Here is a 25,566-nt window from a genome sequence, read left to right as displayed (position 1 = left end):
GCTTTCTTATTTTTCGTTGTCACCATGGCATCTGTTGGTTCTTATGCTCTCTTCCCCCCCCTGCTAATCATAGATAGTGGAAATAAAAATCTAACCTTGCTGGAAATTCATTAATATTAAAATATTCCCCAGATAAGCCTGTAAATCTCTAAGCTGCATAGTTTGTCAGTACCTTACTCAAAAATTCACCTTTGGAGTGAATGCAGATCTGCAGTACAAATTAGTAATCATTTCTTGCATATTCAAATTTACTTTTCAACTTAGAAACCTGAACAAAATTTCTGTTTTCATGCTGAGAATTAGCAGAGATGAACTGTTCAGATCTTAAGGCAAAAAGAACAAATAACTTTTAAGCAATTGTAATGTGAATATGTCCTTTCAACGAGAATTCAAAGTTATTTGCTACTGTTATTATAATAATTATTAAATATACATGTAACACTATACAAATACAGTGGATACAGAGGTGGGTATTCTAAAAACTAAGAATTAGACAGCAGTATCCTCACTCATGGGACTTCTCAAGATGATTTCTTTGGGACTTTTTAGGTACATGAGATGGACATTTGGTCCTTTGCTATATGTCTCTCAGCTTTTCTTTTGATTAAAAAATACAAATTTAATAGGAAAAAATACAAACAAGATAACCTAACTGAAATTACATTCTGAATTATTTAGAATTGTACAGGAGATGAAAGGTGCTTAGAAATTTCCAGGTTGGAGATAATGCATCATGATCGATAAATGAATACTGTCCTTCCTAAACCCAAATATATTTGGCATAAATTATTAAAAAGTATAAAATTGTCTGATTTCATTATTAATGCAAGGTTATACTATAGCTTACGTGTATAGCTGAGGAGGTCACACAGTACAAAGTTAGCATTTGGATTCATAGTTTTTATTCTTTAATTATTTCAGTCTGGTAGAAGACCAGATTTCGATCTTCATCTTTCCTCAGTCTTTCTGACTCGTTAAGTCCTTCTTGTTCTTTGGAGAGAACAATCTTTTGGATTGGAGGGAACTAAACAGTTCTGGATCTTAGGAGTGCTGGGATGTAGTATGCCTTCATAAATGTGTCTCTCCTTGGAGTTCAAATTAGTCTCTAGAGAATAAAGAGACCCTCTTTTAATAGGGACAATAGAGTTCACCTGCTTCTCATAAATTTCAAAGCAGTGAATTTACTTGATTCTTTCTGCTATGGGGAGATACTGTTGCATGTCGTTCCAAGAGAGACTGTCTTGAGATTCCAGTACTTCATAATCAAGCAAGAAATATTGAGAACTGGTTTTCTTACAAGTAACATGATCCTATTGTGAACCTTTCTTCTGCACTTTTATGTGTTTTGAAGTTGTGCCTCTTAGGCGATTTGACTCCCATGTTCTTTTTTTTTCCCCCCCTTTTTCTACAGAGAATGAGTCTTGTGAACTTCTCTGAAAGATCCAATTTCCAGCTCATTCTTAGTGATAGCTGTCAGACTTCTAAATCTTATCCAGGATTTTTCACACATAAACTTAAAATGCAGGCAAAATGGAAACTTTTAAAGCTTCTTACTCTATTATGAAATGAATAGGTTCAGTGAAGCCTTCTGCAGATTTAAAAGTGTTTTCGCTTTCTATATAACATGTGAATTACTTCAAATCATTAAAAATAACCACATCTGGGCTAAAATTTTCAAAGAAATGCAAGTAAATATGAATTGAGGTAGAAACAACTTGTAATACTGCTACGTTTGTTTGTTTGTTTGTTTGTTTTTATTACATGCAAATCTATGCTTACTGTGTTAAAAAAGGTTATTAGAAGAAAACAAGAACCATTTATATGTCTGTGTATGTATTTACAGCATTTCAGGAGAGATGGAGAACATATAAAAAGTGACATCTCTACCATTAGCCCACTTCACAGCTTGTCAGCCCAGGCAGTGGTCTCTGTGTTCCTGTTGGTAGGTGCCCAGGCCACTTTGAGTACCTTCTCTTTTACAGGCTTCTTGTGTCCTTATATTCTTCTTGTATTCTTATATCTGTCTTGTTTGCTGCAAAGGTGAGGTTAGTTCGGAATCACCTCTTCAGACTGAAAGTGAGTTTATTGAAAGTCAGTCAAAATGCTGCAATTTAGTTCAGTATAACAGGAAGATTATAAATCATTATTTTTTATTGTATTTAACTATGCAGGTTTAAAAACAATTACTTATAGTACTATGATTAGATTTTTCTCTTAATGCTTTAGGTAGCATCTATGTGCTTTTGCAGAGATAGTATTATTAATAGAAATACCAACACTAGCAGAAATAAAGAAGATGCATCTTCCTTTCCATTCTTAGCTAGCTCCTTTAAAGTACTTTCAGTTGTTCCATCTTCTCAGTAGTCACTGCCATCATTTAAGTCAAAACATAAATACAAAGGAAAGAATAAGCAATGCTTACTTATCTTTTTCACCTAATTTATTTTGTGGCTCCTTTTTATAGTTGTGCATCCTACTTTTTATTTTATATGTATTATTGAAACTGTGATGTCATTGCAAAGCATGTGGATGAAACCAAATTTCAAATGTGATGGGTAAAATTGATTAAGTGTTCTTACCAGAGATAATCAGTTCCAAGGTCTCTGGATGTTCTAAGGCCATAGCCTTGCTGGAAATAGAATACAGCAATAAATTGAAAGAAACCAATGATTCAACCTATTTTTTTATTGTATTTAACTATGCAGATTTTAAAAAAATTACTTATAGTACTATGATTAGATTTTTTTCTTAATGCTTTAGGTAGCATCTATGTGCTTTTACAGAGATAGTATTATTAATAGAAATACCAACACTAGCAGAAATAAAGAAGATGCATCTTCCTTTCCATTCTCAGCTAGCTCCTTTAAAGTACTTTCAGCTGTTCCATCTTCTCAGTAGTCACTGCCATCATCTAAGTCAAAACATAAATACAAAGGAAAGAATAAGCAATGCTTACTTATCTTTTTCACCTAGTCAAAACATAAATACAAAGGAAAGAATAAGAAATGCTTACTTATCTTTTTCATTTATTTTGTGGCTCCTTTTTATAGTTGTGCATCCTACTTTTTATTTTATATGTATTATTGAAACTGTGATGTCATTGCAAAGCATGTGGATGAAACCAAATTTCAAATGTGATGGGTAAAATTGATTAAGTGTTCTTACCAGAGATAATCAGTTCCAAGGTCTCTGGATGTTCTAAGGCCATAGCCTTGCTGGAAATAGAATACAGCAATAAATTGAAAGAAACCAATGATTCAACCTTAAAATTCCAGAAAACCTGAGAAGAAATGCACTTCAAGCTTGCAGTGGTAGTATGTGCACATAAGTTCCTTTTTTTCATTAAAGTTTAAGAAGATTTGGAGTAGATATTGTATAAAATATATCCTTTTCAGAATGTAGACACTGTAATCCTTATCTCTGTCAAAATTCATCCCAATACTATCATCTAGTAATCTGTTATTTTTAAACCATAGAATAAGATTGCCATGGTCTGTATTCTTCTGTCTTTGCCTACTGTTGGCCAGTCAGCAATAGGACATTAGGGAGACTCTGGTACAACTCTTCAGAAGTTACTCAAGCCGGGAGGATCCAATTCTGGATTTCTTGCCCATATGAGCTGCTTTTTAAAACAAAATAAGGTGGAGGTTCAGTCCCTGGAAAGCTGTGTGTCTCTGGAAATCCAGCTCTCTATGTGCCTGTCTCTATGTATAGTCCTAACATTTTTGAGGTGAGAATACTTTTGGAAATATATTCAAGGAACCTAATCAAAATAGGAGAAAGATCACTATAGAGGACTAAGATCAACCTTTGTGTAAGGATACCTTTTCATTTCTGTGAATGGCATTCCTTTCTGCTCTTGTCCTTCACCTTTTGGCATGCATAGGTTTATTCTGTTGCTTTTAAAAATTCCTGCTGGAATCAAGGTCACATAAATGTTGGCAAAAAATCCCACTTAGATTCCATTGTTCTAAGATTGAGAGAACTGAGTCTGGCAAATGTGTCCATGTAACTAAAAGTGCCCCAAATTCTGTGTGAATTGATAGCTCTGACCTGCACCTGCTTGATTTCTGCAATGACTTTGTGTGGTAATCAGAATTGCGCATAATTTTCCAGATGAGCTTTCAGTAGCATCTTTGCCATTGCCAGGGTGCCTTTCCACGATTTATGCTTCATTCCCATGTTTGCCCAGTGTAGTGCTTCTTGTACTGGACAGATGGTTTTATTATTTGCAATCATCACAAGATCTCCCGTATGATTTCTGTATTCAACAATGATTTCCATGTTTATTTTTGGTACCCAAATTATTGCCTTGCTTTTGCCAGCACTGGGCTTTCTATATCCACCCATAAACCAAATCTACTCAATCACTGTGTATCTGGTGGTTCTGTGGTATTTTCCTATTTTTGTGTTATTGTTAACAGTAGTTATTCTGAAAACTGAACACTTCTCTGCCTCGTTTGTATACCAGATAATTCCAACATGCTGACCCAGCAGCTTTCCTTTAGACGTTTATTTTCTGTCTTAACATTTTGCTTTTTGCCAGTACCTCTGGCCTTGTCTAAATACAAGAATATTTTAATTTATCCATGGAAATTATTTTTTTTGCTGTTATATAATTGCATAGCATATACAGCTTTTTAAAAAAGTACAAATAGGACTCATTCGATGGCCCACCACATTTTTTTATTATATAATTGCATAGCATATACAGCTTTTTTAAAAAAGTACAAATAGGATTCATCTGATGACCCACCACATTTTTTTGCTTTTGAATAATAAACTAGTTAGGTGAAGTAGAGAAAGTATTTTTTTTTTCCCCACCAGTATATCTGTGCCATTCATCAAGTAACGTGGCTCTGTTAGGTGAAGTAGAGAAAGTATTTTTTTTTTTTTCCCCACCAATATATCTGTGCCATTCATCAAGTAATGTGGTTCTATATTTGTGTTCACACAAACATGTTCTCTTTCAATACCAGTTTCTCTCTTAACATTAGGGGTTCTTCTGTAGTAAAAAATCCAGTTAGAGCACTGTCATCACTTGAAACAGATAATGGGATTTAGTCTATTAGTGTTGATGGGTACCATGTTATAACACTGCCCCTGAGTCAGGTTATATTTTAGACATAGAAATAGGGATGATTAAGTTAACATGGTTAAAATGTGATTTGGTTATACCTCAGTTGCAAAACATTTTTAGCCTGGGCAAAATATGATTTTTCTGGTACTCAGGTAAAGTGTTTATTTTTCCATCGATGTGTCCGTATACTAAGGCTAGGATAGCAGCTCCCCTACAGTCTCAGTGATTTATCAGACAAACATATTTATAAACTGCTCGTTTGCTTCTGCAAATCCTCTGAAAATACTCTTATGACTTACACTTGAGTAATAGGCATCCAGTACTTACGTTGGCTTCTAGAAGAGGCCTCTGTAAATCAGTCTGTTTCAATAGTAGAAAGGGCACAGGGTGTTTTGTAAGTAATCTAGAATCTACTAGTATTTGAGAAAAATGTAGAATTAACATCCAAGTGTGCTATCGCTAGAAATGATCAAAGAAATGAAGATGATCCCCTATTGTATTTCTCTACTTTATATGCTTAATTTTTATGCTGAGAACCTCCATTTCCTCATTCTGTCAGACTGTGAAGACTTTATTAAATAAAAATATTTGCAATGATTTGAATAAATTGCTGCTCAAAGTATTCCCCAAAATTACTGTTCTTCATTGGTAGGAAAATAGTCTTATTAAATAGCAATACATGCTTCTTGAACCGAGATCATGAAGCACTTGCAATTGCCTTGGAATTGATTTGGTAAATACGCTGTTCCAATTAGTAAGTCTGATACATCTTTTTAAAAAATTGGAAGAATGCTAATCCATATAAATTACAGGAGATCAATGTCTTTTCCTGAGCAATTCAGCAATCCTTTCTGGAGTGTTAGCAATGATCAGCAGTGTTGGGAGTACCGGAAAGTGGGAGGGAAAGACAAAAAGGCAATGTAGAGTAAGGGAAGAGCAGTGTGGACTCTCTTAGGATTTAGTTGCCTCTTTGGATTTTGTGTGATATGAGGTGCTTGTAGACACACCCTTTTTTCAGCATCAATAATAAAGCCCTGAGACTTCGCTCTTGCTTCAGGACTGTGAGGCCAGCATTTTGGTCTTGCGCTGACTGTGCTTGGTGCTGTTTGCTTGCAACTGGTGGTGGAACAAGTGAGAAGAACCACGGAACATGTATGATGACACCAGGCCTCTGCTGTAGCTTTTTTTTTTTTCAGCATCAATAATAAAGCCCTGAGACTTCGCTCTTGCTTCAGGACTGTGAGGCCAGCATTTTGGTCTTGCGCTGACTGTGCTTGGTGCTGTTTGCTTGCAAGTGGTGGTGGAACAAGTGAGCAGAACCATGGAACATGTATGATGACACCAGGCCTCTGCTGTAGCTTTTTTTCCTCTCCATTGCATGCTCACAATCACTACTCGTGCTGTCTTCAAACTTGGGATGTGGCATAGGCCTCTGACCAAATGTTGATTTAGTGACACCAGGCCTCTGCTGTAGCTTTTTTTCTCTCTACTGCATGCTCACAATCACTACTTGTGCAGTCTTCAAACTCAGGTTGTGGCATAGGCTTCTGAACAAGTGTTGATTTAACAGCATACAGAGATACGTGTCAGCTGATGTCTTCATGGCATGGCTTGAGGTACATCTTAGCTGACTTTATTATTATTTTTTTTTTTCCTTAGATTTCCTGAATGGGGTGAAAATTCTGTGAAGTATTTCTGGCCTGCTTTGTCTTTAGCTCCAGAATACAGTTCCAGGTCTTTATTTTAAATTGAGACATCCAGTTAACTTATGTTCATCGTTGGATGTGCCTGTCTTTTGATCTCATGTTTTTGGCCTTTTATCTGAGCACCACGATTAGATTGCTTTTTGAATGAAATCCAAGTCTTCTGTGCTGCACTTGACAGTTTCCAATAAGCCTACATTTCTGATTCATGGATACCACTGGTATAGAATTTGGTACGGGATAATTTTCCACAGCAGTAAACAAAATGAAAATCCCAAAATCAAAAAGGTTCTTATAGGCAAAGTTTTTTGCCCCTTGTGCTTTTTTTATTTCTTTTCTTTTTCTATTTTAAAGGCATGTGCAGAACTCAGTTTCCCTGTTACTTTGTACTACATCCCAGTTTCATTTAAGTACAGAAAATACCTTTTCATTCATTCAACCATGAAGCTATTGCTGTTACAAATGGATTTTTCTATAAACATCATCCCATGTAGTCAGGTCTGGATCACATCAAAACAATCTGCTTGAAAAGAGCCATTGTAATGCCGCCTAACCTTTTGTTTCTCCTTTGCCACCAGAAGCTCTTCTACCTATTAAGTGCCTCAATAAGAAGTCTTTCTAAATCCTCAAGTCTTATATATCTTTATATCCTTTTTTTCAGTGCATGGTTTGCAACTTCAGCTGCCTCTGTTTTTATGTAGCAGATCATCACTTCAGACTCAAAGTGTTTCACAGTGACATTCACGGTCTGTCCAATTTATCCATCCTCTCCGTTCCTTTTGATGGCTGCTCCCATTTTCTGCTTCCTCCAGGTATATGCCACATTTCTTCTTGGAAAATTTCAGTGGCCTTTCACAACTCCTCTTCTGCCTGAATCACAATCCCCTTTTTGATATAGCAGATTTTTTTATTCCTTTGCTTTCTGTCTTCTTTGCAAACTGTGTGACCAACTTCTCTTTTCAGAGGTACTCTATAATCCAAGCAGTATCCAATCTAACAGCGAGTGGCCGTGGAAGTGCCTTTCTTCCAATTGCAAAATGTGGTGAAACCTCTAGGCAGACCTGTGTTGCTTTAAAATTAACATTAATTCCAGTTATTTAAACCTTTCTTTGAAGCTAACACAAAAACTGATCAATATGTGAAAATAGGGTATAGTTTCCGTTTATATTGCATTTCCTGACTTCTTGGTGTTAAATCAAATAATGCCACTATGGTAAATGCAGATAGGGAGCACTTAAACAGAAAACCCAAGTGCAGTGGAGAGGTGAGTGCAGAACAGGTCAGGCAAGTGAATAGAGAGATCTTGCCCTGCTCCCACCAGATAAAGTTGGTGGTTTAATCTTTCCTAGGCTGAGATGAGCATCAAAAGAGTTAATAAACTGTTACAAGACCTTGGGCAGAGGAAATAGAGATGAATGACTAGGCAGCAGCAGGCTGGTAGAGCAGTAGGGGCTGCTTGAGGAACATGCTGCTTCTCTCAACACAGCAGTGGTGCAAAGTCTTTGAACAAAACTAATCAAGTCTCTCTTGCAAGGAAAAATGAATGTCTAATTTAAAAGGGAAAAAAAAGAGCTTTTGTTGTGTTTTCCCCTTTGTTTTCTTCAGTAAGCACTGCAGTTTGCCAGGAGAAGAGGACATTAGGGGCTGTTGGTGGTGCTGAGTGTTGGAGTTGTTCAGCCTGGAGAAGAGAAGGCTCCAGGGAGACCTTAGAGCCCCTTCCAGTACCTAAAGGGGGGCTACAGTAAAGCTGGGGAGGAACTCTTTATCAGGGAGTGGAGCGATAGGATGAGGGGGAAAGGTTTTAAACTGAAACAGCGGAGATTTGGATTAGATTTTAGGAATAAATTCTTTACAGTGAGGGTGGTGAGACACTGGCTCAGGTTGCCCAGAGAAGCTGTGGCTGCCCCATCCCTAGAGGTGTTCAAGGCCAGGTTGGATGGGGCTTAGAGCAACCTGGTCTAGCGGGAGGTGTCCCTGCCCAGGGCAGGGTGGTTGGACTAGATGATCTTTAAGGTCCCCTGCAACCCAAACCGTTCTATGATTCTATGAATTAGGGTTAGTAAATCCATGTGTTCCCAGAATCACCAACTGGGCAAACGGGCAATGTCTGGAATGAAAGCTGCAAATGGCAGTGGTAAGCGTGGGGCTTGCTTATGACTTGCAGCTCTATTGAAGGTGCTAAACTGATAGTGTGATAGTAAATCAGACAGAAGAATGATATGGAATTATGATACAGTTATTATTTTTTTTTATTTTTTTTTTTTAAAGAAACTGTTGGAAAGTTGAAAAGTATCATTTGCCTTTCCAAACTAAGATACCACGATTGCCAATTTCTATTAAGACAATTAGTAACTTTTTGTGGGTGAACTTGCTTTCTTGGCCTGTCAACATCTCTTCCTTCTTGTTCTTAACTATGTAAGTAAAACAAACGGGATTAAATTTGCATCATCTGATTCAGTGGAAGTTCTTTCCAGCTGCTACCATGTTATTGAGTAATATATCATCAGGATGGTAGTGCATTTGTAATGATGTATTGCACTGATGCATCATTAAGGGAGCTGTATTCCTTGATATATTAGTCAATAATGGTCCTTAGGAGGAAAATATTTTGAACAGTCAAAAGTCCAAAATCCTATTTTACAAGTTATCCATAAATGCACTGTAAATGGAAGATATTGATGGCTCATATTCTGATGTTATCTTTCTGTGTGTGAAAGTCTGCATACCAGGTGACTTGTGAAATCATTACAATCTGTTTTGCACAGTTTCCTTATTACAGGATTCAGTATAAATAGTTATACAAGGAAATAATGGTAGAAGGAGAAGAAAGCCTCTGTCTTTGCTGAGCTAAGGAGAAGGGCAGAGAGAGGTCCCTCACAGTCTAAGGATGATGTTTTGCCAGCCCAGCTCAATGTCTGGTGGACTGCTATCATGGAAGATCCTTGCAGGATTTAGATTTGAAATCTGTATCAGACTGTGTAATGATCCTTTCATTTTTCTATTTAAGTGGTTTTTGAATAGAAACATTCTTGACACACTGTTGTCATCTGTCCCCTCTCTCTCCAATTAACATCTTGTGCTGATGATTACAATTTTAGGCTATGGCACAGCTTTGTTACCTATCTAGTTAATTGCTATACCTATAAATGCATCTATAAAAAACAAATTGAAAGGGCTAAGTGGGACTTAATTTAAAGCAGTTGTTACCTCTTGTTGAGTGGGCATGAAAGTGAAGTATGGGAGAACAATTACAAGTGTCAAAAAGTACACATAAATGTGTTTTGTTTACCATTCTTGAAACCCTTGTTTGCATTTTTTCCAATTTTCAAGGGTAGACAAAAATACTTTTTTCTGTATAGAGATAAGAATTTAACCTTCAATATGTAAATTATTTAACAAGCATCATGACCTTATTAAAACAAAGTGCTTTTCCTCCATTCTCGGCTGTTGAAAGAAACACCATTTAAGCAAGACTGACAATAAAATAATTGTTCCTCTATGGTTATACAGGCAAATAAATAACTTAGTACATGACTAATCTCATCTTAGGCAAAAATATTTTCTAGTGAGCAATTTTTCAAATTCATTTCTTAATTGGCAAAGATGTATATATGTTTTTTTCTAAGTTGTGTAATAGCTAGTGAATAAATGGGGAAACATGAAATACCAAAGAACATAAATATTTGTGAAGTGCCAAAAGGTTAAATTAACATTTATTTAGAACTTTTTAAGCCAACATTTTTACAATGATTTGATAACTATGAATGAAGATTTATAAGCTTTTCTTGCTATTAAGCATTTTGCAATGAAAGGCTCCTTCTGCAAGCTGGTTCTTTTCCAACATGACCAGTAGCTGCCTTAGTGTTCACATATTGATTGATACGCAAATCTGCCAGACTCATAGTAATTTGGAGATGATGATGTGAAGTTTCCATATTTGATATCTCGTCAGCTTGAAGAGCATGCAAATGAGCCCACAGAAAGTAAAATAAGAGAAAAAAGAGAATTAGCTATATCTGCATTTGTTTTTTACAGCCATTAGACCTTGGTTGTATAGAACAGGTATCAAGGCTGGAGAACTGCAGTTTTAGTGAAACCAGCTTTCATGTCTGCTCTTCACTAGACAAACTTGAACCTTTATCCAGGATCCACAGCAGCCTTCTCACAGACAGAAAAGCTAAGGTACAGAGCTAAATGGCAGAAATCCATTTGTGATTAAAATCATATTGAAGTGGTCAATGGATCAAAATTATGCAACTTTTCTTTTTTGGAGGATTAATACATAATACTTTACCCAGAAAGTTGATATTGAGAAAGCAATTGGGTTCTGCAGCTGATTGAAAACACAAAATTTTACCTAACCTATGTCACATCAGTCTGCATTTTCAGGTAAATAATTTATTCCAGAAGAAGTACAAAAGGAAAAATAGGTTTCTATGGTCAAATTGAAGGTTGGGCCTTAGAAGCCGTGGGGAATTCTTATTTGCAGTTTGACCACAGCAAATGTCATGATCCTACATCTTAAACCAGTTTTGTACGTATTCTGTGCAGCTGACACAGTCCTTTCCATTACATGGGAATGAAGATAAACATAACTGACCACCCTGTGGAAACAGGGGCAAGAAAAATAGCATAAAATATGCATAATCTGATCCAGTTTTGATATGATGAAGGCAGTTTCACTTTTCAAATTTTCTAACTAGTGTACTACAACACATAGAACATATATTTAGTCTGGAAACCCACATATGGTTGTTCAGGTGGGTCTCTGTGATCTGGGAACCCACTCCAGCCCATTGCAATAAGGACCTCTTTTCAGCAAATCTCTCTTTCTCGCATAGGAAGTTCCATTCAAATATGAGGAAAAACGTCTTTCCGGTGAGGGTGGCAGAGCGCTGGAACAGGTTGCCCAGGGAGGTCGTGGAGTCACCTTCTCTGGAGGTTTTCAAGACCTGCCTTGATGCAGTCCTGAGTCCTTCTCCCAAAGGACGAACGACAAGACCAGAGGAAATGGTCTGAAGTTGCAGCAGGGGAGATTTAGATTAGATATTAGAAAGAACTACTTTACTGAGAGAGTGGTCAGGCACTTTTTTTTTTTTTTGTGGTTGGACTCGATGATCTCAGAGGTCCCTTCCAACCACTAAGATTCTGTGATTCTGTGATTCTGTAATGTGCTCTGGGCAATCCTGCTTTAGCAGGGGAGTTGGACTAGATGATCTCTAGAGGTCCCTTCCAACTCTGACAATTCCGAGATTCAGTACATTGTTCAGTACATTATGTAGCATAAGGTACATATGTTAACTGTGTACATAGTTAGCAAATCCTTGAATTTCCTGGAATTATCACCTCCTGGGCATAGAAGTCAGTAATAAACCTCAAACAATTCCTCAAATCAGAATGAAAGACTGAAATCTCAGGAAAAAAAACCCTGATACTTAAAATGAAATAGATCTCCTTAATTCATATGAGCATCTTTCTTCAGTTGTCCAAGAACATTGCCATTCACTTTTGACAGTCTCGTGGTTGTTATAATTAGTGTGATTCCCAAATTGAAAAGTTGTTCTACAGAAAAAGTCTGAGAAATTTGCCAGAACTATCATTCTCAAAGAAAGTTTTGGCTTGATAGTGTCAGCATTTTCTGACTCAAATGATTTGTAGAAACAAAAAAAATCCTGACACCAGATTTATTAATGTTTTCCCTCAGTATCAAGCCAACAGGAAGAAAATTATGATTCAGAGAGATGTATTTGAGACACAGTAGTTATCAAGCTATCCCTGAGGACACTGTAGTTCTGTACTGGTGTAGGTGTTTTCAAAAAACCCTAGTGCAGCTAATGGCGTAATGGGTCATATTTTTCTCTCACCAGAGGCACCACTATAGAGTTTTACTCAGTAATACTCAAAAGTAATGAAATTAATCCTCATAAAACTGATTTTTTCTTCTGTTGATTCATGACCTTATAGCTTAAAGAATTTTTGAACTAAATCAACGAATTCTTTCAATCTACTTTTCTCTATTTTCTTTACCACTTAGCAGATGGGATGCAAAAAAAAAATTCATCAGGTTAAAAGAGAAAAAAATATCCCTGATCAATGTTTATATTTCTGTTTAATTTTGAAATTATCTTTAGTGTCTTGGCTCTCCAAAGCAGATGGGCTGTAGGCTTGCTGTAAATCAACCTTAAAGTAGCTGTCTCTCTTAATGCATTGGGTTGTAAAATGTAGGTGCTACTGGAATTGCATGGAGTCCACAGTGCATCTTTCCCATTTTTGCTGTCATTTCTTTAGTACTTTTTCACATCGTTTGTAATGTCAATGTGACTTAATTTGGTTTTCCTAACAACTGAAAATGTGATCCTACGTTGTTGGCTCAATATTTCGCTTGGTACATTCCTATCTCTGCTTCTGTTTTGGTGCCTGAATGCATGGTGTTTACCTTCTGCCTTTATCCAAAGCTCTTTCAATTCTGCCTTTTCCCCAATAGCCATTGCTGCCATTACCACGCCTAATTAACAAACAGATGTCATCCCAAATAAATCAGCAAATTGTCTGCTATTTTAACAGTGTCAGAAGTTGACAGTATCAATATACCTCAGAACCTGCAAATCTGAAAATTCAGCTACAACTATCCCTTAAGGTTTTCATGATTTTACCTATTTTAGTATTTTAATTGTTAGTATAGTTTGTGGGTTTGTAATACACTTCTGCCCCTTTTTTATCACCCTGGTTTTAGCACTTCTAACATAGCAGTAAAATAGTTTCTATAACCTGCAGTCTGAAAAACAGGCTGGGAAAGGAAGAACCAAGCTGCAGATGGATTACATGAATAACTTGGGACAGAACAGTCTGTGAGTTGTATGAAGTTATTATCCATCCCCTAATTTTGCCAGGAGCTCATAATTCGATGATCTGTTACAGTAAAAGAACTGTATATAGGGACTTTGATCATATGAGTAAGAACTTTCTCTGTTTACAGCAGACAGAATGCAATCCTTAGACTGCATTCAAGTTCCTCATTTTGCTTTTGTTTCCATTGTGCCTTTGGGTCAACTTTGAACTTGATGGTAAAGATTCTAATTCACTATATTTGGATTCCTGAAGTTGCACAGTAATGTTTCTTCGTCACGTCAACAAAGTCACCAGTTTTGTAAGTAGGTCTCCATTTGGTATTTTTAGGAAGGGTTCCATATGTGCAATATAACTGCTAGAACAGATCAGGAAATAAAGTGGAAGCCTAAGTTCAGATCTGAAATTATCACCCTTGATTTTTTCTTGAAAGATTCCTTTACCTCTCCTTTTCTCTACTTACCTTGAACGTGTTTCACCAGTAAACAAGGAGCATCTTGAATGGCTGTAATTTTACCAAAACTTGGAAAAATATAAAACAATAAATAAAGGGTTTTTTGATAAATATAGGTTAGAAGCAGGGATAATATTAAACAAATTAGGGGAAAAGTCACAGCTTTGGGGTAGCTGTAAGGGAAAAAGTTATCCAGATCTCCAGCAAAGTTATATGAATCAATCCTTTGCAGGCGACATAGGAACTGAAGCGGGGTGGGGGGGAGGAAAATATGTGCTCAGCCACTATGAAAATGGTGTTAAGCTGCTACAGTTCAGCTGTTTGGGTTTTCGTTTTTTGTTTTGTTTTGTTTTGTTTTGTTTTTTAATTGTAATTATTCAACCATATTGCAAAACAGTCTTTGGATTTTTTAACTTTTGTAGCTTTCTTTGAGGAAAAATCATAGTATTTCTTACTAACAGAAAGCCTCATATTGACATTCCTCTCTTTTTCCAAAGGTTTACCTGTTTTTACTTGCTCATGCATTGAGCCAATCTGCAGGGAGAATTAATATATTAGATATACCAAGCTAGCTCATTTTTCTTCTGTCACTTTTGCCATGATTAATGATAGCGAAAGTGTGTTTAACTCTGTTCCAAATGACACTTCTGGTATTGCTCAGTGCTTGGATTTTTTTTGAGTCTGTTATCATTAACTAAAAATAAATTCAAGTTAAACTGCAAAGGCAGATAAAACTATTTTCTTCACTTTCTTGTTTATTCTTGTTTTGTCCTTTTGGAATGACTGCATTTATGCATTCAAATAGGTTGAACATTTCCAGCAACTGTAAAGATTATGCAATCAAGCAGCATTTAAGCTTACTGTATTTTATAAGTATAGGATGATATATTGGTGTCTTCTTTAAGTGGACAGTTTCAAACTCACAATTTTTAATGTACTAAAAGAGCTCTGGGCCCTGAGGTGACTGGGAAATGAATATCTGTCTCCCATCTGATAAACCAGCTTTAGGGAGAATCAATAGCTAAATCTCTCACGTGCTTTTACAACAATATGCTGCCCTATAATGCCGCACAGAAAATAGCCAGGAAACCATTAAGTACAGGAAATACTTTTAACCGTGTTTCTCGTAAACCAGAAAAAAAGGGTCAAAGGGGAGGAAGGATGGAAAGAGGTTGTTGATAGAATTGCAAAGAAAGAGTTTTAGAGCTCGGAGTGCCCTTGGGTTCCGTGTAAATCACCTCCTTGCAGAAGGGCCCCTCTAGGTCCCTGGGACCTCTTGGGCTCTATTTATAACCTTTAGATTCTCTCAAGAGGTTAACAAATAAGAGCAATGTAATGACTATCACTGATTTTTCCCTTCTTTTCTCTGTCACAAATGGGAAATGATTTTAGATTGTATTCCTACCAGTAGGTGGGGGTATGAATTCCCACCACTGATCAGTAGGAGAGCGAGAATTTCCAGTATTTATTTAGACAGTACTGAAGAGCTTTGAAAGAAGTGCTTGGTAGGTGTATACTTTCAGTTCTCGTCATAATAAGACCATAGTAGATTGATAGATATTATCTTCAGTGAATATTTACAACACACAGTGAGGCTCTCCTGGTTTTGAGTCACTGCAAAGCAAAACTACCTATTATCAAAGCATATTATTTCATAAGCAACCTGCCCATCAACCAGCTAGAAAGAGGAAAAAAAAATGCATTATTAATGCAGATTGGTAATACTGTGTGAAAACTGTTCAGCCACTGTGAAAACTGCTCATCCACCAACAGGCAAAAAGAAAATTTGAATTATTAATGTGTATTATTAATTCTACCCAAAATCCCTTAAAGGGAAATGAAAAGTTTCAGCATTTCTTTTGAAGAAATTTTAGAGTGGTGAAACCGGTATATTCATAGCAACTGTCTACAGCGTATTAAAAGAACATAAATAATGAATGAGTTATGGAGCATCATCCCACAAGTACAGCAACATATGCATTGTTAATGGATATTATTTGTATTAAATGAAATCCCAAGAAGGATGATTTTAGGAACTGGAGAGTGACTGTCTTTTGCAGACTTACTGAATAATCAGTGGACAAAATGAAATTATATATCATGAATGTGCTTTATCTGTCTCACCAGCTTGGCTTTGAGAATTTCAAAGTCCTGTTTGAAAATTGATTGGACTCAGTGGAAGTTACTGTTTGTGTCGCAGTGATGATGGGTCAGAAGTGGAATACAGTGCCTTCAGTTGTTAAGTGTTGCCCATGGGGTCAGGGATGTATATTGCTGAAAGAGGAAAGAAGGGGAAGAAAACCAGTGTGGATTGGCAGACAGGTTGCTTGTCAGATTGATGCAGAACTCAGTTGTTTATGTTAAGAGTGGACAGCTATATTTTTGTTCCTTTTTTTAATGACAAGATACAGGAAAATAGATAGGAAATATGGAAGTTAATGTAAAAGATGAAGGGTAAAGCAATGTACCAGTTGGACTTCATCCTTCATTAGTTTGTGCTTTTGCTTCAAAAAGCTTTTCCATTTTCCCTGAGGTTTAGGGATGTGCCTTTGGCTTTAGTCGTAAAGCAGAAACAAACATGCATAATGTCCTATTTACGTCATCTTTGAGACTGTAGAGTACATAGCCCAAGAGCTTCAGCAAAGCTATTAAAACTATAATCTATGTCAAATATGCTAGGTCAAGAAAATAAATTAGATACATTTTATGTCACAGAATCTCTTGGTTTCAGGTCACTGAGCCCATTTCTTAAAACATGATACATATTTAAGCCTGTTTTATACTATTTGAACACATCATCAGATGTACTCTGTAGATCAAGCCTAACGATGGTTTACTGAGTTGGAGCATCATTATTGAACATCTAGTCTGTTCTGTCAACAGAAGTTTCAGATGGGAAAACTCAAAGGCTGGATTTGGTCCGGTATTTGGAAGCCCAAAGGTGACACTAAGTATGTAAAGCAATTTTTCAGAGCGTGGCTGCTGCACTGACACTGGGGTCCATGGCAGCTCGTCCCAGCCCATGGCCTAAAAACCCCACTAGAAGAGTATGTGAGTAGGTCTGTGTAAAGCCCAGGTGACATGGACTGATTCGTGTAGTTACTTATGTTCAGGTGAAATACGTTCCTAGATCTGGAGCAGTAGCATCTTCTGTGTCTCTCTGCATTGCCCTGACACTGCACCAGCTAATGGCTGGGTGTGACACCGAGTGCTTCCTTTGCCTGTAAAGTGGTTCTATTGATCTAGTAAAAAGGATTATTTTGAGGGTGAATGTGGTCTTATCCAACCTTGTGAACTTTTTACTCATCTGCATAGTCCCTGAAGAGATTATCTATCTTTATATCTATGGTACTATCTGTGGTTGTCATCCACCCTATGGCTGAGTGCTCACCTGAGTCTTCAGTGCCTTTATCCTCTCAGCCTGGGGAGACCAAGGCCGGGAACGTGTGAACAGATTTTTGGAAGGTTATTGAGGAAGTTTCTGTTGGGGAAGTGCAAAAACAGTCTCAAGAGGTAAGATTAGTGCTGCAGTCACTGTCCTGTCTTTGCTCTCCCATGAGGAGCACCCATGGAGCAAGGGACAGCAAGAGAGAGAGGATCCAGCAGTGGGTTAAAGCAGAGGGGTGGGAGAGGATGTGCAGGGCAGGGTCAGCAGCATATTCCTTCTGTCACACACTGGGGGGCTGAAGAAAGACTTTTCTTTGAAGCTGTATTCAGCCATCAAATCTTTTATCTTCATCTTAAATTTGGCTTGCAGACTTATTTTGGTTACATTGTTGAGGGCAAAAAATGCATTATTATTTTTAAATATAGAAAGAAACTCCTTTACCCAGCAGATTGTCTAAGCTTTAAAAGACACAACACATTTTAGCTTCTACACTCTTGTTTTTGCAGACCTGAACAACTGCAGAACAGATGGTTCAGCTGGTAATGGAGGTAAAAGGCTCTGTAGATTAAAAATTTGTTGGCTATTTTTATTCTGTTTCTGCTTTGGCATTTTGCCTCACTTTTACATCATTGTATATCATACAAAATTGAGGCATTTCTGAACGTTCTCATCTTTTTAAAATTCCTTCTAATGATGTATGGTTTATTCTGTGTAGGAGACCAGACAGCCTCAAAAGTGCAAATAAGATATGGAGTTAAAATGGCCTCTCTCTGGAATTTCTGATTAAATAAATATTTCTTAGGAGATTTTCTTCTTCCATTAAAGTCACTTGCCCTGAGCAGGCTGTGATAAGCATTTGCTCCTTGAAAATATTTTCGTCTCAATGCACATATGAACCAGTGTAATATGGTCATAGTTGCTTTCTATGTCAGTTAGTTAACTTTTGTTACCAAACTATTTAAGGGAGTTAAAAAAAAAATCATAGGTTATCTTCATGCTGTGCTCATGGTTGATGTTGACTTAAAAAACAACAATTTGATTGTTGTGCCAGCCTTCAGAACAATGTCTTGCTCCTTTCAGGCTTCTCAGGTGGGCCATTACAAGGTACCAAAATGTTTATATGTGGCAGTCTCACCAAAATCTGTGGGACTGGTTATGTGTTTGAAGTGAAACACCCACTGATGTTTTGCTGAATCACTCTCTTGGTCTGAAAAGCGATGGGGGTGTTTTCTGTCCTGGTGGTCCTTGTGTGCAGGGCTGTTCTATACAATAAAAAAAATCACAGCCACAAAGGGAGGGCTTTTCCACATATTCAGCTGCTCTGAAGATCTTTGAGATTCTCCAGATGTTTTTTTAATGCGTTGACCTGAGTGTTAGATTTTCTTAGTGTATCCGCTGTATTAATGCCAGAAACATGGGTAGATTTTGCAGCAGTAATTGACTGATTACAGCAAAGAAGCTGCTCTAAAGTTCTGTAGAGATTAAGTTTAAAAATAAAGCTTAGAACTCCCTTTTTCTATTGAGGAATCTTCAGCTGCCAGTCTTCATCTCTCACTATATGCCAAAGAGACCCTTCTCACTTGCTGTGCTCGGAGGGAAGCGGCTCCTCAAGCTCTAGAGGGGTCTGTGGTTGGAGAAATAGAGGCTAGAGATCCTCAAAGAAATGCCTGCTTTGCCTCGTGTGCCTGTGGAGAAGGTCTGACTTGTCCTCAGTGTCTCTACACAAATCTTTCAGTTCACTCACATCTTTCTCCCCACCACCCGTACTGTCAGGGAACGTGTGAACAGATTTTTGGAAGGTTATTGAGGAAGTTTCTGTTGGGGAAGTGCAAAAACAGTCTCAAGAGGTAAGATTAGTGCTGCAGTCACTGTCCTGTCTTTGCTCTCCCATGAGGAGCACCCATGGAGCAAGGGACAGCAAGAGAGAGAGGATCCAGCAGTGGGTTAAAGCAGAGGGGTGGGAGAGGATGTGCAGGGCAGGGTCAGCAGCATATTCCTTCTGTCACACACTGGGGGGCTGAAGAAAGACTTTTCTTTGAAGCTGTATTCAGCCATCAAATCTTTTATCTTCATCTTAAATTTGGCTTGCAGACTTATTTTGGTTACATTGTTGAGGGCAAAAAATGCATTATTATTTTTAAATATAGAAAGAAACTCCTTTACCCAGCAGATTGTCTAAGCTTTAAAAGACACAACACATTTTAGCTTCTACACTCTTGTTTTTGCAGACCTGAACAACTGCAGAACAGATGGTTCAGCTGGTAATGGAGGTAAAAGGCTCTGTAGATTAAAAATTTGTTGGCTATTTTTATTCTGTTTCTGCTTTGGCATTTTGCCTCACTTTTACATCATTGTATATCATACAAAATTGAGGCATTTCTGAACGTTCTCATCTTTTTAAAATTCCTTCTAATGATGTATGGTTTATTCTGTGTAGGAGACCAGACAGCCTCAAAAGTGCAAATAAGATATGGAGTTAAAATGGCCTCTCTCTGGAATTTCTGATTAAATAAATATTTCTTAGGAGATTTTCTTCTTCCATTAAAGTCACTTGCCCTGAGCAGGCTGTGATAAGCATTTGCTCCTTGAAAATATTTTCGTCTCAATGCACATATGAACCAGTGTAATATGGTCATAGTTGCTTTCTATGTCAGTTAGTTAACTTTTGTTACCAAACTATTTAAGGGAGTTAAAAAAAAAATCATAGGTTATCTTCATGCTGTGCTCATGGTTGATGTTGACTTAAAAAACAACAATTTGATTGTTGTGCCAGCCTTCAGAACAATGTCTTGCTCCTTTCAGGCTTCTCAGGTGGGCCATTACAAGGTACCAAAATGTTTATATGTGGCAGTCTCACCAAAATCTGTGGGACTGGTTATGTGTTTGAAGTGAAACACCCACTGATGTTTTGCTGAATCACTCTCTTGGTCTGAAAAGCGATGGGGGTGTTTTCTGTCCTGGTGGTCCTTGTGTGCAGGGCTGTTCTATACAATAAAAAAAATCACAGCCACAAAGGGAGGGCTTTTCCACATATTCAGCTGCTCTGAAGATCTTTGAGATTCTCCAGATGTTTTTTTAATGCGTTGACCTGAGTGTTAGATTTTCTTAGTGTATCCGCTGTATTAATGCCAGAAACATGGGTAGATTTTGCAGCAGTAATTGACTGATTACAGCAAAGAAGCTGCTCTAAAGTTCTGTAGAGATTAAGTTTAAAAATAAAGCTTAGAACTCCCTTTTTCTATTGAGGAATCTTCAGCTGCCAGTCTTCATCTCTCACTATATGCCAAAGAGACCCTTCTCACTTGCTGTGCTCGGAGGGAAGCGGCTCCTCAAGCTCTAGAGGGGTCTGTGGTTGGAGAAATAGAGGCTAGAGATCCTCAAAGAAATGCCTGCTTTGCCTCGTGTGCCTGTGGAGAAGGTCTGACTTGTCCTCAGTGTCTCTACACAAATCTTTCAGTTCACTCACATCTTTCTCCCCACCACCCGTACTGTCAGTTGTTTGTTTACTCTGTTTTCAGTGGGTACCATTTTTTAATGATCAATGTGATATCCACAGGGACAGTATTCAAGAAATCTCAATTCTTACAGCCTTCTTACCTTAATTGAGTGTTTATTTCAGCTATTAAATATTCTTGAGAGTTCTTTTATAGAAAAACCTTGAGGTCCTCATTAAATTTAATGCGTGTGGTCTGTTTGTTTATCTGCCAGAGAAGGAAAACACACACAAGCGTTTCACGTCTCTCTGCTTATGTGCAAAGGTGAGAACTAGGATGCGACTGTGACAGTTGCAATGAAATTGGGAGCAGGCAGAAACTGTTTTCCTAATGTTACAAATGTACATATGCTTCTATGGATACAGCACAGACTGACTTTCCAGCTAACGTGAAGGGTATTTTTATTAAAGATATTCTGCAAATTTAAGGAAAAAAGGGATAATTAAGGTAAATCCTCAATATTGAAACTGTAAGGTTAGCAAGACTTTTGAGTCATATGAAGCAGACGCAGGCAGCTATTTAACTTGGTTCTGGAGCCCTGGGTCACAAAAGATTTGAAACTGCATTAAATTACAGTGCTGACATGGTAGTCACTAGAAAGGCCAAGAAAAAAATAGATTCTGTGGGTAGGGATGAAATATTTTAGACAAGCTAATTACCTCATGCAGAAAATGAGTTACCACTTTATACTTGAGGCTTCCTTATAAATTGTTTTCTACTTTAGGATTCATTTGCAGTTATTTTCATCGTTCTGAATTAAGGTACTTTGCCTTATGAGCGCTGACTAGTGCACACAAGTTAAACTTGCCAGTGTCAGAAATCAGACTTCTGGGTGCTGAAAGAACATAAAATTGCTGAGATCCCAGAGCCTGTGCTTTTATCTAGAAAATGCAGAAGATAAAAGTGGAGGCTGTAATCTGAAATGTAAGGTTCTGCTTGGGAACCACTAAAGGGTGAATACAAGAGCTGTGGTAATGGCGTGCTTCTCTACCTGCATCACATTGTGTGTGTGTGTACATCTGAGGTTGCAGTATTTAGTGAGGAAAAACTCAGAAACAGTGAGTTAGACCCTGAAATGAGAAAAGACTCTGTAGCACAAGGACTGGAACACTGAAATTGTTTCAGTGGTTTAGCTGTGCTGGTCCTCACCTAATAGGGATACTCATTTGTGACATCTGCGTTTTGAAATATACCAGGGTAAAAATCACAGTCAGGATCATCAATGAAGCAAGTAAAAGGTATCTATTAGTAGCACGAGTCAATGAGTCAGTGTTAGGCAAAATTTTATCGCTTTCTCCTGCTAAGCTTTTGACATGATATTCTAATATTCAGGTGATTGCAATTTGTTCAAGGACAAAACAGAGATGATAACAGTATCTTAAGGAACTGGACATGAAAAAATGGATATTAAAAACTGGCTTACAGTGGTTCCTAGTGTACTGGTTTGTCTGGGCTCAAGGGTACTTTTTGAAGGAATAATGTAATTATTACTGGCACTGATAATGTTGACTATAAGGCTGATCCTAGAATGATAATGGAAGATAAATGGCGTTTGGAAGTCATTTGAATAATTGGTTTGAGAAATGCAAAATAGGTAACCAACAGACTATAAGTAGTGAGTTTGGGGATTTCCATTAGAATACAGAAGAAAGACTAAAAGGTTTAAAAGGTTAATTATTAAAAAAAAATAATAAATGGCCTAAAAGAAAAATAGAATGAATAGAAAATTACTGAGGTATTAAGTTAATAAAATTATCTTACAGTTAATAGATTGAGCTCTCTTTTAAACTGAGAACATATGTAGAAAAAAAGCTTTACCGTTTCAGGATGAATATGTTGAATTGTTTGCAGGAGTATGGTGAGTCAAGTAGCATGGAGAAAGTTCACAAAAGTTGCAGTGTCTAGACTTCAGTGATACATTTGTACAGAATAGCAATGAGATTTCATGGCTTGAAATCATCTGTGGGTCATAAATTTGTGGGATGAATCCCATTGATTTTCCATTAGGACCCAAAGAAAAGGTACTAGGAAGGAATAACAAGAACGTTCAGAAGACATTGCAACCACGGTTCCAAGAAAACTCAGTTGTGTAATCCGTGCTCGCAGTCAGTGGGATATGCATTCACAATAAATAAAACTTCATCCTCATTTTAAGTGCTTCTGTTGAGATAGGGTAGGGTGATAGGTAGTGGTGATATTGTCAGTGTCAGTGCTTCCATTAACCAGATACAGACCACATCCGTATTCACACCATCGTCTCTCCTAGTTGCTGGTGTGAGTGACAGATCCAAGGCCTTTGGGCTTCATTTAGGTATGTTTTTGTAGACTAAGGCTTCAGCTCTAGTACACTGACATAGTTCCACTGAGTACACCACTTAACTCAGAATCTCGAGCAGTGCATGTAGTTTAACCTGTCATCTTCCAAGGAAGGATAGACAAGTTCCAGCCTTTGACTTGAAATGTTGATTTTTGGAACTCAAGAGTCATTGTTGACACTCTCACTGTATTTTCCCCTCTTTAATTATAGCTGGGGTCTAACTGTAAAGGAGTGTAAAAGCAATCATAAAAATGCTTTTTCTACTGTGTTTCTGAAATGTTGTTTGAGATCCCTGCAAGCCCATGCTCTGAATTGTAGAAAAGCAAAGGGACCAATTGTATAGGTGAACTGAATAGCAAATAGGAATGTTTAGTTTGCTGAAGTTCTTATGGCAACAGAACCAAGACATTAGTAGTCGTCGTTCACTTGCTCTTAACAAACAGCACCTAAAATAATAGGGATGAAGGAGGAGAACTGCCATTAGAAACAGAGCTTTTATTGTCTTCTGTGTTCCAGTCCCTTGTTTCATCCTCTGTTCCTCCTTTCCTTCCCTAATCTGCTGCAGTAAATATTGATTTGTGGTCAGGAACAGCAAGGGCTTTGCCTGTGCACATTCTGATCTCATCGGAGAGAGAGGTGAATAGGAAAGGGCAGCCCTTAATGACATTTTCCTGAGCCCAGAAATTACTCTGATATTCAAAAAAACCAGCATTATGCTGAAAAACGAAAATAGCTGTCATTGGAAATTAGAGGAAGAGTTGTGCTGCTGAAGAGTTCTTAAAAGTGGAACTCTCAAAGAAACTCCTCAAGTGCTACATAAACTGTCTAGTACTACTAAAAACACCTTTATTTTATTTTTAAAACATAAATGTAAGTAATGGAGTTGTGTATTAGAGCCGAGGGGGAAGGGGGTGATGAACAGGGAAGAGATATCAATTTAATTAGCAGTGTAAAACTTATGGATTACAAGTATGATTCCATAGTCTTGCCTACTGGAGAGCTCCAAGGCAGTGTTATTGAAAGTCAGGTCAGGGGCCTGACACCACTCTCAGTGAAGGTAGAAATAACAACATTGTTTTAAGGTTTGTTGTGGGGCTATTGCATGGTTTTACACACGGTTGGCCTCCTGGGTTTTTACCTTATTAAAGGATGTGGCAAACAGACCATTCCAAACTGCCCATACGCAGTGTGCTGTGCAGGGAGTTGCCCTCTGCCATCAGCTGGAGAATGATCCAGATCAAACATTGACACTTCAGAATTATGACAGCATATGCTGGATAAATGCAGAGACTTATTTCATCTATTTAAATGTCATAGCAGTGCCGTTAGTATTCAGGGGTTCAGGGAAGGTCAGGTTCTTGGCTACTTCTTGTCTGACCTCCCAAAACACAAGCTGGAAGTCAATCTCACAGCTCAAATGCTCAACATGATTCAGATAACCACACACAAACAACAGTGGTCTCAAAACCTTCATGATGAAGTACATCATCTGCTATTTGATTTCTTTCCAAACCCATCTATGTTCCTTAGAAATCTCAGTTTTGTATATTAATCAGTTTTCTTATCTTCATCAGTAATGACAAACTAAGGAGTCTTTCTCAGGAGAGCCGGGCCAGTTGGCTTACAAACAGATGCACGTCTCATTTTAGCGTCAAAGCAGAATGCACAGTGCAAAAATACTAGAAAGATGTATTTAGTTTAATCAAGACTTTAGAGTAATATTCATGAGAGCAATTAGGCCAGCACTTTATACTGGCACGCGATTTGTTAGAGAAAAGAAAGATTTGATTTAAGGAGATAGTTAACTGTATTTCTGACTTTAGTTACAGTGATGTTGTTAAATATGGGCAGATGCCCAACTGCTTATCTGTCCCCAGCTGCCATCAGACCTTTTACACTTCATTGGTTTTAATTTTCCAAGAAAGCATATACCTGTCTTCATGCAGATCTCTGCTGTTCAGTTGGCGTTGGTTTCCTTTTCTTCAGTTAGTCTGAAACTTGGGCTGGTGTCCATCTTTTTGTGTGAACCATTCCAAACAATTAATAATCATCTCCCCCAAAAAATCAGAAACCAACTGGGAGAGCTTTATTACTGCCTAGATCAGGAGCTCCAGTACTCAAAAAGAATAGTCGAGGTGTTGGTGACTTAAAAGGCAGGTGCTGGTATAGCAGGCGGTAGGATCTGTGGTCCAACAACCTTGAGAAATTAGCGAAGAAGGAAAGATGAAGCCACTGTTAAGGAAAAATTCATTAGGTAACGCTTTTGTTTCTGATGCATCAATGG

The sequence above is a fragment of the Calidris pugnax genome, unplaced genomic scaffold (genome assembly GCF_001431845.1).
Source record: "Calidris pugnax isolate Ruff unplaced genomic scaffold, ASM143184v1 scaffold111, whole genome shotgun sequence".
Taxonomy (NCBI): domain Eukaryota; kingdom Metazoa; phylum Chordata; class Aves; order Charadriiformes; family Scolopacidae; genus Calidris; species Calidris pugnax.
This window is presented reverse-complemented; position numbering follows the sequence as displayed.